The sequence below is a fragment of the Lepidochelys olivacea genome, assembly GCF_965140295.1.
Source record: "Lepidochelys olivacea isolate rLepOli2 genome assembly, chromosome: 7".
In the NCBI taxonomy this organism is placed as follows: domain Eukaryota; kingdom Metazoa; phylum Chordata; order Testudines; family Cheloniidae; genus Lepidochelys; species Lepidochelys olivacea.
In genome coordinates this window covers 106,707,867-106,725,627 of record NC_140417.1, presented here as the reverse complement: position 1 = coordinate 106,725,627, position 17,761 = coordinate 106,707,867, and the positions used below count along the sequence as shown (strand labels likewise).

At 38.4% G+C, this 17,761-nt stretch overlaps 1 long non-coding RNA gene across 1 annotated transcript; it reads right to left on the bottom strand.

The window, feature by feature from the left end:
- Positions 1-1,471: 1,471 nt before the first annotated feature.
- LOC311523875 lies at positions 1,472-17,485 on the bottom strand. The gene is made up of 3 exons (XR_014712443.1): positions 17,409-17,485; positions 8,934-9,005; positions 1,472-1,918 (listed from the first exon to the last, which is right to left on the bottom strand). It is a non-coding gene; the product is annotated as an uncharacterized lncRNA (long non-coding RNA).
- Between the last annotated feature and the right edge of the window lie 276 nt (positions 17,486-17,761).

Below are 17,761 nucleotides of genomic sequence, written 5' to 3'. Positions count from 1 at the left end.
CAGCTCTGCATCAAAGTTTATAAAAGGTGTGGTCTGCTGCTTAATTCCATGCATGTGTCTGTTCTCATTTTGTCTCTTTGTGTCCTCATCAGTGAACTCAGTGGGAAAGAATCAAAGTGAAGAGATTTGAAGTCAACTCCCTCCCACTTCCAATTCATTTTGAGATGCTGGGTTTGGTCTCTTTCTAGTATAAACCCTTGTGAAATTACATTGCTCCCAGATTTTGGTAATGCTACACTTCGTAGGAATCAACACACTCAAATTGCACTTCTGTTTAACAAAGGAGTTCTAAGTTTGCTTTTATCTTTTGTATTAACATCCTTCCTTTACTTGCTATTGTTATGTGTGTTCTTCATGCTACTTATGTAATTCTACAGAGTGTATGTCAGACTGTGGAGGATACAGACTCAAAGCTCAATAGTGTTTTGATTTAGTGGGGATTCTATTTAATTTTAACACCACTATTGTTGTCTTTTTGCATGTATCAGCCTCTGGAGAAACCACTATGGAGTACACTATAAGTCGTAAGTCATGTCTACTTTACTTCATAACAGAGGGACTAATTCTGGGTGGTTCTGACTGCAGCAGTGTGGGAAACAGGTTCCCCATCATGGAAAAATGTTTGAGATATCAAAAAAAGTTCCTATCCTGGCTGACATGATGAAAAGTTAAAATGTCGAAAATGTTAGCAACAAAAAGTCCAAAATTGCTGTGTAGATGTTCAGGCTCAGGTTAGAGCCTGAGCTCTGACACCCTACCCCTATCCTGGAGCCCTGGCTCCAGCCCAAATCTGAGCTATAACACAATTTTACATCTCTGCAGTCTGACTCAGTTGATGAAGGCCAGCTGTGGGTGTTGAATTACAGTGTAGCCATAGACGTCACACACATCACATTAGCTACGGTCACTTAGAGTAAGAGGTGTGATTAAGGCAGGGCTAAAAGGTATTCCTTACATTGGCATTTTCTTGCTTTTTAAGCATTTATGTCGGCTACTTGTGGTCCTTAAGTACCACGATGTGTGTTTAATAAAGTTCTTATACAAAATATATATTCCCACCAAAAAAGTCCCCAAAACTTGGTAATTGTGGACATAGTTATTCTTATTTATTACCGCCCTTGCCCTCCTCTAATTATCTCTGCTTTTTTTTACATCCGCTTGTTGCTGCTTATCTTAAATTAGACTCTCAGCAAGTTGCAGCATTGTACTGTGTGTATGTATAGTGGCTAGCCCTATAGGGCCCTCATCCTGATCTGGGGGATTCTGTATGCTACAGTAATTCTAACACTACAACTAATCATTAGGTTTAAACTAGGGTTTGAGTTTGAGGCTGAAACAGGATTCAGATCTGAAATCCCGCCTCTCAATTAGAAGGACAGCAAATATAAGGCTTTGGCCAATCAGCATTCTAGAACTTCATAAAGGTTCATGAGTTCCTGTTTTCAAAAGCAGAAATTTTTAAAGAAATGAATAAAATCGAATGGTATTTTTATTCAATAAAACCTGCTACATTTACCTTTTCCTACCTATTCACATAGTTTCTCCAGGTATTACATCTCGGGTCAGATTTAGTTGTACTGATGGCTAATTTCAGTGCCAGTCTGGCTCCATTGTACTGTAGGAAGCATTCACCCTTATAGAAGGGTTGTGGGTGGTACCACCATTGCCCAGTGGAGGACAGCTCCAAAAACTCCGCTGTTGAAGTGCCATTTGTCAAGATTGCCAAAGTGATGTGCTGAATCCAGAGCATTCTGTAGGACTTCAGTCACTCCTGTGCCACATAGAGCACAACCATGTGTGGTGTTTACTGCTCTCCAAGATGATCCCCAAAGGCCTGGTTGTGTATATGTTTCCTCACAGATGGGCATGGTACTGCTGATATCTTTGCGCTTTTGTTCCAGTGGAATTTGTGCAAATCCTGAAAAGAATCAGATCACAGATCACTACAGATCATAGATCAAACCACTTTATCTTGCTTCCTTTTTTAATAAGTGAAATAATTTTGTGCCTGTCACACTGCAGCTGAAGCCCCCATTTTGCTAAAATCAATCAGGAATTATTATAGAAGGGAACAGTTTTGCTTGACTATTAATATTAACCTTTTTACATGAACAGCTCTACCAGAAAATACAACACGGGTAGAATGTATTACATATGGTAAATTGCATATCCTTGGCTTTTTAATAGAGGGATAAATCTTGAGCACCCCGGGCAGCTACTACCCACCATAAACACTGAAAAGGAGCAGGAAATGGTCAGGATTTGGCCGGCAGTATCTTTCTTCAATGCTTTGAAAAATGGTCAAGCCAGTTCAAAACAAAAGGGAACTGACTCTCTTTTGTCTTTCAAACTGCAAATGGAACTCTGAGATTCAAAAAAGTTCAGTTAATGTAAGAACAGGAATACAAATAGATTATGTCTCTGTACTTTTTTGGTTTGGGTAAGTGTCAAAGATGAAATACCAAAGTACAAATGAGAAAGATGTTATTTATTTGCAGTATTTCCACCCCAAACAAACCAGGAAAAACTGGATTTTTTGTCCCAATGTTCAGAAATACATAGATCCAAATTGTAATCTGAGCAAATAGTTAAATGAAATTGGCTCATTGAATTCAACAGATGGTAGGGTGTTCAGGTCTGTGATTTTCTTTTGGGTTCACCTATGGAAAATAGATTCAGAATTTTAAAACAAAATTGAAATCAGCTTTGTTTTACATTCTCTCGTTTTATGTTCTCCAATAGGAGATCAGTGTGGTGGCTTCCTCTCAAATCCATCTGGGTCACTTTCTAGCCCGTATTACCCTGGAAACGGTCTCATCACACAGTGTGTCTGGGAAATACAAATAGAATCTAATCGCATAGTACTAGTCTTCTCTTATGTTAGGTAAGTATGAGGAATTACCAGCATCCTAGCCTTCTGAGAACACTTATTTTATTCATGTATCTAGGCTCTTGGCATTGCTGGAAATTTCTAGGACAGCAACTGCCTTCAGTCCATTTTTATTGCACTCAGAGGAGATGGTATGGGCTGGTAGGCTTGTGTGGGGTGTTGTGCTGCAGGTGGTGAAGAGAGAAATATTCTCACACTCCTAGAGGCAGAAAGTTTTTTGGGCTGGAAAAGCTTAGTCCCATGCTAAAAAGTCCTTTCACAATGACATGGGCAGTGATGGATAGCAACATTAGAGTGCTGCCCTCTGCCCCTTCTTTGGACTTGGTCTCTTACTATAGTCATCCTTGAGGAGCCTGGAGTCCGTTGGCAGGCTGTGTGTAGCGCTGGGTGAGCTATTTTGGAAAACTAGCTTATTGACTGAGAAATGCAATTTAATTTATTTTTACCTGAAACTATTTGTGAATTTGACACACATTCAAGAAATATGTTCAGGGGAAAAAAAACCTTTTTGGGCCTAGGTTCACAAGTGGATTTAGGTGCATTTCACAAAACAGTTGGAGGTGGTGGTGGCCCTAAGGTAACTTTTACCCCAGTAATTAGGGCACTCACCTGGGAGACCCAGGTTCAGTTCCCTCCTCTGCCTGATGTGCCTCAGGAATTTGAACTTAGGTCTTCCACCTTCAAGAAGAGTTTTCTAACCATGTAGCTAACCTTTGAATAGAAAAGGGGTGGGGGGCATCACCTGTTCCTCTTTTCTGAATGTATCCCTTCATTTCCTCTGCTTGTATTTTAAAAGAAAGTTTAAAATGCTCAGAAACTAAACATTTTGTTTGCCCTGAAACAAACTTTTTGTTGACTTTTCTGATTTGCTGCAATTATTCAGAATTTATGGTTTCAGTTAGAGTTGAACCAATTTTTTCCCGATATTTCTGTTTGGCCAGAACTGTCACAAACTTAAACATTAGTTATTCATCCAGCTCTAGTTGTGTGGTCAAATATCGAGCGGTGAGTGAGACTCTTCATGCATTCAAAGGCTCCCAAAGGTCCTCAGTTACTGAACATTGGATTCAGTGGAGAACAAAGAAGAATTAGAGTCCGAATGCAATGTGTAGTAGTTGGAGTAGATAGGCTGCTTCTCCTCCTCCTCAAAGAGGACAGGAAGAGCGGTAGATCCATTGAAGGGCAGAGAGGCTCCCGTGCCTACATTTTAGCAAATAAGTCACTTTTCATGAGGCTGCCTTTTGTGGGATAGAGGTGGAAGAATTAATTTCTAGATCAAATAAATCTCTTTGTATGGTGGTATGTGAGAACCATGGGGACAGAATTCCTAGATTTTTGGAATACAAGGATCTGTCCAATCCCTCACCTGGCATCATTGAAAGGACTAATGAATGACACAGAGATATAAAATAATGTGACTATATTACCCAGTTTATAAAACTTACGTTGTTAACTTACTTCCACAGTTTGAACTGCTTTCAGGAATTTATTGAAATCTATGATGGACCCATGTATGCATCACCCTTACTTGGGAAAATCTGTAATGGGTCAAATCTGAGCTATGTATCATCTTCAAACACACTGACAGTTCTATTACACAGAGACTCCTATAACTCAGGATATGGGTTTTCTGCTTATTATTACTCTATGTTCCCAGGTAAGACTAAGATTTACATGTTTACTATTAATCTATTAATTTGAATATACCCAAAGTCCAGATTTTTACATATTTTTGGATGTCTGTGATTAAAGCTTGATTATTTTTATTTAATAACCATTATCTTTGATCTGCATTTTATTGGTGGTTAACATTTTGTGTTAATTTGAGACCACAGTCCTTGGATTTGTCTAATGAAAAGGATACATTTTGGTAAAAATCCTTGTTAAGACAGCTGCTATTGGTCATCCTCCAAATGTTTCTCAGGAGCTAGGATTGGCTGGAAACAACCCATAGAAAAATGAGCCAGGGAAAGAATCCTCTCCCCATCCTGACACTATTGCATCACTTCGCTTTGCTACTAGGCAAGTCTGTTAAGATTAAGGACACTTAGAAAACCTTGGATAGAATTAAATTGCAATATATGCATTTTATATTAATTGTTTGTATTTTATACTCACATCCTTTTTTAAAAAGGCTAAACAAATCTATCCTGGTGAATTTGATAGAAAAATATTGAATTCAACAGCAGGAATATAAGAGGGTGAGAAAAACCTATAGGAAGAATTGCATTCTCTACTAAATTCTGTATGTTTTCAGAATCATTTCTGAAGACCCAGTTACATTTCTATAGATAAATAAGGGGTGTTCATGCCTATCAAAGGCTGTGGTGACTTATATGTAGGCCCAAAGTTGAGGAGTAAATCCACTAAACAGGGACACCATTACTTTCCTATTCAATTCTAGCTCCACTTTCTAGCTGTGTCAGAACCTATCTTCCTCCAGTGTGATCTTGTTAGTTTGATTTCCATAAAGTTAGGACTGCTGTCCATTTTTCTCAGAAAGGATTGATTTTTTTCCTCACTGGCTTGACTTCAAAGCCATACTTGTTTGTATAATGCTGTAGTGCAGAAATTTCATAAAATGTTCTTAAGGACTGTATAGATTATTGCTAATGCTGAAGTTTGTATCAAATTTTACTGTTTACTTTTTACATTTAAGAGTCTTCTACAGCTGCACTGATGACACCAGGTGAAACATTTTTCCTTTCACAATGTAAAAACTATGTATTATTGTAACTATGTAATGCTGTTGGTACTTCTGGGATTTCATGGTTATATCTTTGTTCAGACTCTTTTTCTTTTTTAAATTTAGGGCAGCATTTAATTTTTCCCAAGGGATTTTATCTCCTCCCTATCATTATTTCCCTTTGAATTTGTGTGCATAAAAAGGAGGCTATAGCCCTGTAAATCCATACCATATTTCCTTTCCCCTATGAGCGCAAGAGAGAATCTTAAATCAATTAATTGTTTCGAACTTCCTGCCATTTCTCTTGGATCATCAAGCACTGTCTCTATAGAGGAAATGATTGTCCACCCACCCTTTCACTTGGCCTCAGGAGCAGTCTTGGGAACAAAGATGAAATTTTTGGATGAGAAAGAGGTGGAGAGGAAATGCTATGTTATTGTACTTCCATGGACCTCGCATTCTGAGAGTGAGATTCCTTTATACGTGATTGGAATCTGGCTTGGAACCACATCTGTATTTGGTTTGCAATCATAGTAAGACCCGCAAGGGTTGTCTTCCGAAAACATGGTTGTTTATGATTTGTTTTGGTAAGATTTTGTTTCATTTTTGAAATCACAGATGGAAATTCTCACATTTTCACTCAGACTCAAGGAAAGAGCCTATATTACACCAAAATATTAGTGTGTATTAACTAAAGAGAGAGGCAAAGGAAGGGGTGGGGGGTGTTTTGTATCTGGATTCCAATTAGCTTTGGTTTGGTGATCGTACTCATGAACTATGCTAAGAGAGTAGTTTACAGTTTTATTTAACAAAGATGGTTGCTAATTTTGCTTCTTTTTGTTTTGTAGATGCAGCTTTTCCAAGTACTTCACCAACCACTATAAATTGTAAGTCAGGTGTTATACTGGTTTTACTGTTTTTTTCCTGAAGTCTGTATTAAGCATCCAAACTTTAACTGTGTCTCAGAATCTTTTGAGCAGCCACAGGTTGTATACCGCATCACTCCAACACACTTAGCTCTGCTAGGGAGACTCCTAGATGAGATCTTCCTTTTCTTTACATGATTACTCTACTTGCATGTTTACATCTACTGTGGCATTCCAATCCCTCTGTATTAGGCTCCAGGTTGCCTACACTGTGTTAATTATCACAAGCTCTGGAGACTGATGTGCCTCAGACTGAGCTGTGAGCCCAAGCACATTAAATGCAAAATGGAATCATCTGGGGCCCAGCTGAGAGACAAAGGGACTCTACAAGAGGTGTATAAGGGTGTAAGGGAAACAGGTAGAGGAAATGACAGCAGTGTAGAGTGGATTTCTGTATGTGAAGGTTTAAGGAGGGAGCTAGAGGTCCGTGAGGAAGGAGCCATGAACACATTTGGTGTCATCTTAGTAAAGAGAAGCACAGCCTGATTAGGTAGATTCTCTTAAACCAAACTTTCCTGAACCTTCTTGTGCATTTACCTCTTATTGACCTTGTGTATATACCTTTTTACAGTATAAGCATGCAACCCTTAGTTGAAATGTGCTCTGAGAGATTTAAATCATTGATGGGCAAACTTGCTTGTACAAAGTGCATTTTCATTTATGTGGAGGTGCTGTGCATAATCAGATTTATTTTATGTATTCCTGTGATCATGCAGAAACTGATGTTGAGGAGTGCAGAATTAATGTATGGTCTAGAACCTTAACCCTCATTTGGGGGATGTGGTGCATCTTGCGCCGGGCCAAGCTGCAAGCAAACTGCCCTGAAGGGGACAGCTAGGGATTTCCCTGGCCCAGTAACACCTGGCTAGCACAAAACCACCATAATGCTCTACTCCACTCACTCATGGCTCTGGTGTAGAGGGTGTGATGGGAGAGACTAGAAGAGGCAAGGCCAGAGTGGACTGTGCTCTGGCAATCCTCACCCACATAATGGCTCCTAGGGGTTATTACAAGCCCGTAGAAATTTAAGCGGCCCTTAGGCTTCTGCAACGTGTGCCAAGGCATGTATGGCTACCTCTTCTCTTCCCCCGGCAGCTGCATTGAGGCATCTTCTGGATAAACAGATTAAATATCTTCACCAGACATAAAACCAAAAGGAATTCTAAAATATACTGTTTTTTGTTCCTCTTAGCAATAAATGGCTCATGTGGTGGCTACCTTTCCACAGCTTCTGGATCATTCTCCAGTCCATTCTTCCCTGGAAACTATCCAGTGAATGTACAATGTGTCTGGAGAATAGAAGTCAAGAACAATTATTATATCAGACTCATCTTTAAGCATCTTGAGTAAGTAAAATAGTAGGTATTGAACTGCAGTTTAACCTTCGGAGGATTTGATATAAAGTGGTGACTTCCACTTTCCATATTTGTTTGGCCTTTTTTTTTTTTTTTAAGATTTTGTTCTTGCATAGAAGAGCCTCATAATCTTACTGACCTCTTTAAACTATTTGATTTTGAGTTTTGAAAGATGTTCCATTGCTTATGTTTCTTATGAATTTTATTTTATTTCATTATTAAAGTCTCCGATCAACCAAATACAGTAGAAGGTCTGATCTGGCAAGCTAGTAGCTGACCAATTTACTACCACGCAAGAGTCTCGTTTGGTCCTTTTGTTTCTTCGATAGCTGGCACTGGAAATGCTCCTGAGGCAGCCTACCTCTCTCTGGATCCTATCAAGCAAAGCATTTAAGCACATCGTATTCTATGGGACTACTCTGGTGCTTAAAATTAAACACATACTTAAGTACCTTGACAGTTCTGGGCCTCTGTAGGCAAGCCATATGTCTCATTTCTGGAGCAGCACTGAACTGGAACTGTTAGCCAACTTTCCTTGACTGGAAGAACCTTTGTTTGGCATGAACACTTTATGGTGAAGGGAGTCAGGCTAAAGCAAGTGGGGAGATCTTTAGAGTCATCAAAGGGTTGGAATAGCTCAAAAGGCAGGGGGAAACATAGTTTTGTTTTTCTTTAAAAACAGAACAAGAAAAATCTGTTTTAATGTTAGCCAAGCACAGATTCAATGTTTTTACTATCTTTAACTCAGCTCATATGCTGTGTTCATTGTACAGTCCTACAAGTTGTACGGGTATTTTTGGAAGAATAAATAAATGTTAGCTACTGTAGCATTGATGTGACATGGTTTTGTGGTTGAATCCAAACTTGATCTATGTGAGAGAAAGAGTTTTCGTTCAGAAAACGCCAGCCGTATAAAACAAGGCAATAGTTTGTGAATAAGCTTGATTGTCTACTGCTTGATATTTATAGTCCCTGTTCTGTAAGTGAGTCTTCAGACTCTGTAGCTGTCAGTCCACAAACAATGCAATCACATTTAAAAATGCATTTTTAAAAGGAAAAAGAATATATACACACACCTTTGACTTATGTCAAATGTTCCTCTCCAGATCTCACTGTTTGTCTCCATTGCATATCACTCTGTGCAGAACCTGTGCGGAATATGCAACAGAGATCTAAATGGCAGTTCTGAGAGGAGAATTTTTCCGTAGATTTGCATTAGTTCACCAAATCATTTGCTAGCCCAATAGTGTTCACGCTATTATATTAGTTTAGTGCTAGGTTCCCTCTGAAGTCAATGGGAGTCAGTTTGTTCCAACCGCATTTCATTCGTTTTGAAAACTGTTATTTTCTAACTCTGATATTACTTTAGAGTAACACATAACTTTATCTCCACAGGCTAGAAGTTTCATATAATTGTGCTTATGACTTTGTTGAAGTCTATGATGGTCCTCTGAATACATCTTCTCTACTTGGGAGGATTTGTGATGGTTCAAATTACACATTTACATCATCTTCAAATACAATGACTGTTCTGTTTTCAAGTGACTTTAGTTATACAAGAAGTGGATTCAGTGCTTACTATGATTCGTTTCCAGAAAAGAACAATGATACAGGTAAGCTTGCCTTAAATGTAGCAATGTGCCCATTAGTAAGGTTACAACAAGGGCCTAATCAAGCCAGGGAAGTCAATGGAAAGACTCCCATTCATTTAGTGGACATTAGATCAGGCTAAATTTGATATCTTGATATCAGTGTTGCAGTGTTGTAGCTATGTTGGTTCCAGGATATTAGAGAGACAAGGTGGGTAAAGTAATATCTTTTATTGGACCAATTTCTGCTGGTGAAAGACAAGGTTTTGAGCTTACCCAGAGGTTTTAAGTCAGGAACCAGTCAATTTTTAATTATAGTAATGTTTGGATACATATATAAAATTAATAATAACCCTTCCTTCTGTCTCATCATTTAGCACTGTCATGTTCTGGACAGTATATGCGTGCAGTCATTAACAGAACCTATCTGCAGTCATTGGGCTACAATGCTTGGGATGTTTATCTGAACGACTCGTCCTGTGGGCCACAACAGATCACGGAAAACTATGTTATATTCAACATACCTTTTACTGGATGTGGTACAATAAGACAGGTGAGAAATTTACTTTTTATTCATGTGTCACTTTTGCATGTGAACACACCTTTAGTTGAACAAAGCAATTTAAATTATTTTTGGGAAAAAATGATCAATCAAACCATTTGCTTTAAAAGATACAGAAATGTTTGTTTAAAAGTGCCCATCCTATGTTCGAAGTGATTAGTTTGTTTGTTGTGCATGAGTTTGTCTAACCACCTTACTGACAATTAGGAGCCCTGACTTTAAAAAAGAAAATCCTAAGGGGAAAATACAATAAACACAGAAACCTGTCACTTCATATTTATCAGGATGACTCAAGGTGTTGGTAGTACGAATGGCTGAAGAGCCTTTGACCTCTTGGTCACATTTGTGAATGTTGCCCAGGTCAGTGGTATCTGGAAAAACTCCATGTGGTAGGTCACATGAGGTGTGCCCTCAGCTACCCGGTGCATTGCCCGGTCCTTTTGCATGGTCTCGTATTCATGCTATACATACAATGTGTATCTTTAGATTCACCCCACTGCAGAACACAGTATAAGCATGTGTCAGGAAAAGTCTTCCATCCAACTTTCTCTACCTCACCAGCTCACTCTCTGAGCTCCCCACTTCCTGTTCCTGCCAATTATGTATCATCCCTTACTGAGCCCAAATAGCCCAATCATTGCGCCCAAGTGTCAATCTCCACCGTAATACGTAAATTGCCTCCAATTAAGCCTATAATTCTTCTTTGTTAGGCAATTCGCTACAAGACCATCATGCTACAGCTAGGGCTATGTCTATACTATGCACCTTTTAGCGACACATCTGTGCCGCTACAGCCATGCCACTAAAAGGTGCTCAGTGTAGCTGCTCTTTATCGGCAGGAAAGAGAGCTCTCCTGCCAACAAAATAAATCCACCCCCAACAAGAGGCAGTAACGTTGTCGGCAGGAGAGCTCTCCTGCCGACAAAGCACTGTCCACACTGACCCTTTTTGTCGGTAAAACTTTTGTCATTCGGGGGGGGTGGGGGTGGATTCTCATATCCCTGAATGACAAAAGTTTTACCAAAGGAAGTGCAGTGTAGACAAAGCCTAGCACTCTGTCACAGGTAGACGGTGGACAAAATCCCCTTGAATTTTAGGGGAGAGGGTAATATTTGAATCCCTAAACCCTACCTCTTTCTTTTACAAGTCCTGGGGAAGATGTACAACCAGAAGGGACTAATTCTTTGGTTCTGTTTCAGATGTGGCCAAAATCTATCAAGAGCAGCCAAAAGGGAAGAAATCTACCTCTTATCCCTGAAAGCGGCCCTTCTGTGCCAGGGTTGAGACTCACTGTAGAGATTGGGGAAAATCAGCTATCATTCTGTGGATAAACAGAGTAGCTTAAACTCAAGGACTTTCAGTTGGTATCTTTCATGAGCAAGAAATTCATTCTAAAATCAAAAAATGTAAAGAACACTTTGATTAAATATGTACATCCTGGCCATGGACCACTAAGGTGTGCAAAGTAATTCATCATGTACGTAGTTTACAAACTATTGCAGAAGGAGCATTAATTGAGCAGCAGGTGCTAATACAGAAATTGAGCAAAACGAATAGTACAATGTTTCTTTTCTTATGTCATTTTGATAAAACACCTACATTAATTAACCATCGGAAGTGTACACTGAGTATCTAGAATACTATTATATAAAAACCGATAGTGGCCTGAACGAAATCCCTGTAATTTGGGTACTGAAGATAAATCCAAACTTTGTCAATAGGCCCTGTCTTTATAATGGACTGAACAAAACCCCTATATCTGAGCTACCATAGACTTTGGGATGTCTGAAATCCTGATCCAGAACTGACTTTCACAGCATGAACTGATCTCTAATAAAATAAATAGATAAAAAAACAAAGTCTAATGAATTTATAAAAGTGCCTTCAGAGAACAGGTTTTATGCTAGCTCTAGGAGCCCTGCTACATCTTGTCTTAAAAGTGAATTTATGGCTGTTGCTCTTCAGGTTAGTGACAAACTAGATGTGTTCCAGAGCACTTGTATAGCCTTGAAAGGCAGTCACTTGTTAAACCCTGCTGGTGAGGGTTAGGGTGATTACCCAACAGCGTTATGCCAAACCACAAAATACATATTAATCAAAAATGTGCAAACTCCCCATTCTCCTGGAATATAGAAGAAATTGGGCAAGAGAGAAGCAGTGCTGTTTTGACAAGAGATTCCAATCAGTGGACTAAGGTGTGCATTTTACTAGGGACTAATTTTTGCAGTGGGCTGTTTATGTCAGAACTAAATTAAAGGTGCAACATCAATTTGAAAATCCTGTTGGAAAATTTTATACCTAATATGTTACAAGTGATACCTGAGATTATGCAAACGGGGTGGGGGGGAATACATCTATTTTTTCAGCTTGTTTGCTTTCTGCATTGGGCAGAATTTTGTGAATAATCAATGTTCGGTGACATAGTTGATCAGTTTCACCTTTTCTGAAAAGACCATAAACATCAACAGAAAAGCAGAAAAACTCTTCTAATATTTTTAAGTAGTTAGAACCAAACGCAAAAACCAACCTCCTCGCCGCTGCCCCAACATACTATTTAAACAGTGTTCTTTGGAAAATTAGATATTTTTTTAAAAATTAGCTAGTTTTTTAAAGTCTCAAGTTGACAGTGTCTTTTTACATAATCAACTATTCCAACTGCAATATTTTGATAAAATACATTCGTGAACCACATTTTATTCTCTCATATTTTCACAGGTGAAAAATAACACTATCACGTATTCCAATGTAATCAGAACATCTCCTTCTGATTATATTATCACAAGGAAAAACAACTTTCAGTTTCACGTTACCTGCAAAATGAACCAGGACACAATGGTAGAAATAATGTATGTTGCCAAAGGTGATATTGACATAAGTGAAACCCAGCATGGCAGATATGACGTGAATATTTCATTTTATGAATCATCAAATTTCTCAAATCCAGTTTACAATTCCCCATACTATGTTGACCTAAACCAGGATTTATTCCTTCAAGCCACTCTCTACAGTTCCGATTCAAACCTGGTGATGTTTACAGACACGTGCATGGCATCTCCATATTCTGATGACTTCACAAACCTGACTTATGTTTTAATCAGGAATGGGTAAGGACTTTTAGTTATAAAGAAGTTATACCTAAAGTTATACATGTATCTTTCTTTCTGCTTTTATTGCTTGCATTGCAGCAGTAAAGCAGACACATTTACTCTGATTCCTCAGTGTTTGTTAGTAGAGCAATTCTGATTTATTTTGTTTTTGTTTTTTCATTACAGATGTATAAGAGATTCCACCTACAGCTCATACTATTCACCAGTGGGATACATTGTTCGTTTCAAATTCAATGCCTTCAAGTTTCTCAACAGACATGCTGCCATTTACTTGCAGTGCAAGATAGTTGTATGCAGTTCATATGATTATTATTCTCGGTGCTATCAGGGATGTTTAGCGAGGCGCAAAAGGGATACAAGTCCTTACCAGGAAAAAATAGATGTTGTTGTGGGTCCAGTCCAGCGTAAAAAAGAAACTAATGAGGACAGAAAATCTGGTAATTTATTTTATGGCCTTTTCTCTTGCTGTATCTAAGTATAATTTTACATAAATGTGATACTTAAAGGATATTGTATGTCATATTCGTTGCCTGCTTTTGGGGGAGGGATAGCTCAGTGGTTTAAGCATTGGCCTGCTAAATCCAGGGATTGTGAGTTCAATCCCTGAGGGGGCCATTTAGGGATCGGGGGCAAAAATTGGGCATTTGGTCCTGCTTAGAGCAGGGGGTTGGACTAGATGACCTCCTGAGGTCCCTTCCAACCCTGATATTCTATGAAATCATGAATTCGAAACAGGAGTGTGATAAGGGACAAACCTTTTTTCCTTGTGAACGCAATTTAATGGCAACAAGGAGTTAATTATAAAAGTATCCAGAAATTTGTCAAGCATCAGTTATTCCCACAAAAAAATCTCCACCCTATTGTCAATTTATGTCATAAAATGATTACACACTGATAACCTGCTTTCCTTTATAACGCCTTCTCTAAACAAATCTGTAATCTTTACTTTTTCCTTCTTCAAATCCCTCTTCAAGACCCACTTCTGCTTTGATGGTTAAAAAACCCCAGCCAACTAGTGTTCGCTGACCTTGCTAATATTTATTGATAAATTTACATTCAAATTATTTAGAAACATCATCTTAGCTCACCTACTTAACTGCAGTTTGTATTGCTTTCACCCTGGTCTCTCACCCTCTCCTATTCTTCTGTTTGTTACTCGTTACATTTTGTTTCACATTAGATTATTAGCTTTTGGGTCAGAGGCCTTATCTTCCTAGTGTTTGCATAGTGCATAGCATAATGAGAACCCAGTCCTAAATGGAGCTGTAATGCAACTAATAATGGATATCATCATCATTATAAACGTTAATGGACTTGTTTACAGACATAATCATGATTACAGAAAATAATGGTGTACTGGTCTTTTACTGTAGGATAAGAGCGAATGCTTGATCAAAATATTGACTTACGGGGAAACAAATGTCTCAGAATTGGTAACAAGGCATTTCATTTCACTTTCACAGATGCTAGTTCAAATTTACTCTGAACTTCTAGCTCCTGAAAGCTGTTACCATTTGATTGCTGGTCAACGGGCTGTGTAAAATAAATTGGTGGCCACAGGTCTGGATAATTACATTACAAACACCATCAACAATTGGAACTTTTGTGATAGTCTCAGAGACCTCATGATGCTAATGCGCACAGACTTAGCTATCCTCCTACCCCTGCAGCTGGTTGATGGTCTTCCAGGTCATGGTTGAGACACACTGACAAAGCAGTGTGAGATATTGGCATTGCTGCTGTTCTGTGTTGCACCTGAGCAAAAGATGTTAAACTCCAGACTTCTCTATTAGTCATTTTTAACATAGGCTGCATTTGCTTGTGCTATTTTACTTTAACAGACATTAAACAATTTGCTCTTGCTTTCAAAATTAAATTTATCAGTATGGCACTTTTCGTCAGACTATTATGATTCTAAATGGCAATGAACTCTTTACCTTTAAATCTCAATGGTGTCCTTTATGCTCTATCGCTCTGGCAACGCCTGTGTATTTATGTACTGGCAAAAGATTAAGTCAGATAAACTCTCTCTGTTATTTACAGACCCACACAAGAGAGAGTTTCTGGAAAAAGATGACATACACAGCCCATCTGTTGTTGCCATTTTGCTCTTGGCAGGAGTTGTTTTGGTTCTCACTGGGGCCCTTTTGAGAAGTAAACTGAGAAGGAAAACTGAGTATCAGGTACTGTGAGAGAATACCACAAAGTATCACTTGAAGTGGCTCAGCCTCATTCTTTCATGAATGTATTCAATATCGAACATTTGCACAATGATTTAATAGGTAACATAATAAATTAAAAAAGGAAAGTACTTGGCTTTCAAAGGTCAACAATAAATGTACAGAACATACTCTAATATGCAAAGATGTGTTCCACTAAACCTGATTTGGATGCACTTTAAATGAAGAGTCTCAAATAGGGCTTGAGGAAAATAAATCTTTAGTTTTGTGTGTGCAGACAAAAGTGAACATGCACCAATTTTATCTGCAATATCTTGCCTTCGTACACACAAATGGACATTGATATGTTCAAAGTGGGTAACTGTGCAGGCAGTAGATGGGTACACGATTATTTGATTCTTGTAGAATTTGGTGATTTCCTACCACGTTTACTGCATTGTATTTTGGCTACAGTCATCAGTCGGGATATGTTTGGGAAGGTTTTGACTAGGTCGTTGGAGAGAAAAGACAGCTGTGAAACTCCGATCTGGACATTGGGGGTACTGAGTTCTGTGGATTCAGGTTGGGGCCACCTTTGCATTTAACTAGCACAAATAAGTGTATTTCTCTGGAAGTAACATGAAAATTCCTGCTCTTGTTAATTTAGTAAATAGTTAATTATTAAAGTGATTCATCTTGAAATCCAACACTTGTTTAGCATAGGGAGTATATTAAGTTTTTATTATACCTAATTAAATTTATTATACCAAAATAATCAATCAGTATAAACAGTTTAAAATATAATAAATGTACTTAGGAAGTAATTACAAATGAAAGTTGATGTGAGTGTATTTTGTTTCTGATTAAGATGCAAAACCGACATCAAATAAAATGCTAAAACTCTGTCAATGAACTGCATATTTATTTTTTACCCTAGATAGGGAAAGCATGGCATTGGATATGATTGCATCTGATTTCTTTTTAGGCTAAATCTGCACTCCACACCTAAGCCATCCACACACAAATCAGTCTGACTCAGGTCCGTGAGCAATCAAGCCCTGGATCCTAGGACCCTGCTAGGGGGATGGGAGAGGGCCTGAGTCCCATTTTGACTCTGGTCCAAGCCCTGTCATTTTGCAGAGTGGACTCATGTCAAAAGGTCTGCGTAGTCCAGTATGGATGCATTGGCACTGCTGTGAGACCTGAGTCCATCAATTGTAAACCTAGGTTTATGTTGCAGTATGGATGCTCAAGCTCTGGCTTAGACATGTGTAGACATGTATGTACATTTTATTACTGTGAATTTATAGCTACTTTTCTACCACTAATCCCCATCTAGGTGCAATAATCTAGAATCTAATAAATGTCAAAAAAAAAAAAAAAAAAAAAGGTAAAACATTCAAGTTATAGATCTGCTTTGAGTAGAGGAAAACCACTCCCACAAGGACATCCAGCTATGGTCTGACATTTTTATTGCTCATGTGTCTAATTTAGGCCCTGATTTCTATAGGATTACTCTTGATGTAAACATTTGCAAAAAGAGCCTAAATTGTAGAGTCCTCTGATCTGGGGCCTTGTAAGCTTATATGCCTATAAAGCACAATCCGCAATAACAAATGACTAATTCCTGCAGCCTTTACTTGAAGGCTCTTCAGATCAGTTTTTCATGCAGAATATGCCCCAACAGTTTAAATAAAGACTTAATTGATGCTTATTATGAAAAATCCTACTCTCCAACTTCCCATAGTATGAACTTTCAGATGGGCCGAATATAGTGGGTAGGCAGCATGAGCACCCCTAGGGACAAAACATCTTGAATTCCAGTTACTGTATAAGGTAGGCAACCTCTCCAATTTAAGAAAGAAAGGACTGTGACATAGCAAAGAAAGCACTTCAGGATATCTGCTCATTGTGATTAAAATCCATGTTAAAGTCTACTCTAGATTTGACACAAGTGAAGCAAGTTCAGAAATCTAACTTCTGATACATGTGCCAATCTCCTGCGGATGTTAATTTGAGCTCTGTGTGCACACTGAAGAAAGAATGCCCCCCTAAGCGTAGGCGGATCAGGAAATTACATGGTACAATACACATGTTAAGATAACTAAAAAAATGAAGTTACTGTACAACATACCTTTTGTCAAGAAGGTTTCTCACCGTAAAAAATAATAATAGGTCTACTGAAACAGTTCCTCCTTACTGATTTCTTGCAGGCAATGAAAGATCAAATTCCATAGCACACCCCTAAGTAATTATAAACCTGTAAACTCTGCAAAGCATTTACTAAGGTTGACTGGACAGCCAGTCAAATTGAGTACCAAGCTGATCTTGGTACTAATTTCGGATCTGATCCTTCAGTCCTTAACGTCATTGGAAGTTTTGCTGGTTAGGATAGCAAGAGCAAGCCCTTCAATTATTAAACTCTTTCATACAATGAAACTAGTTTGTCATACTGGTGCTATGTTTACAATCCAAGAAATAGATTCT